Below are 504 nucleotides of genomic sequence, written 5' to 3' on the forward strand. Positions count from 1 at the left end.
TGTATATATATATATATATATATATATATATGTGCATGTACTATCATATGTGTGTGGGTATACAGTGTAACTGTACTTTCTTATATGTGGATTACATCTGCATTTGTTTTATTCGTCTTTAAATATTTTTAAATATGTTTGTCTGAGTGACTGAGTATTTTCTTAACCTTGTATTAATGTATAACTTTGAATATAAACTTGCATGTCAACTGAAGTATTTTCTGTTTAAATTTTACTGAAATATATGATTCTTCTTCACTGTTTAATAGAAGATTATACAAGAGGATAGAGTGTACTAATTAAAATTGGGGAGAAATAATGAGAAATGATTTTGAAAAATATCGTTTCCCTTTTCATATTTGTGTAGTCTTGTTTTGTGTGTCCTTGCGTGTATGTGTATTTGAGTGTTAGTTTATGTGTGCCTGCATGTGTGTGTGTGTGTGTGCATGTGTGTATGTGCATGCATGTGTGTGTGTGTGTGTGTATTTGAATGAAACGAAGATT

The sequence above is a fragment of the Octopus bimaculoides genome, chromosome 4 (assembly GCF_001194135.2).
Source record: "Octopus bimaculoides isolate UCB-OBI-ISO-001 chromosome 4, ASM119413v2, whole genome shotgun sequence".
Classification (NCBI taxonomy): Eukaryota; Metazoa; Mollusca; class Cephalopoda; order Octopoda; family Octopodidae; genus Octopus; species Octopus bimaculoides.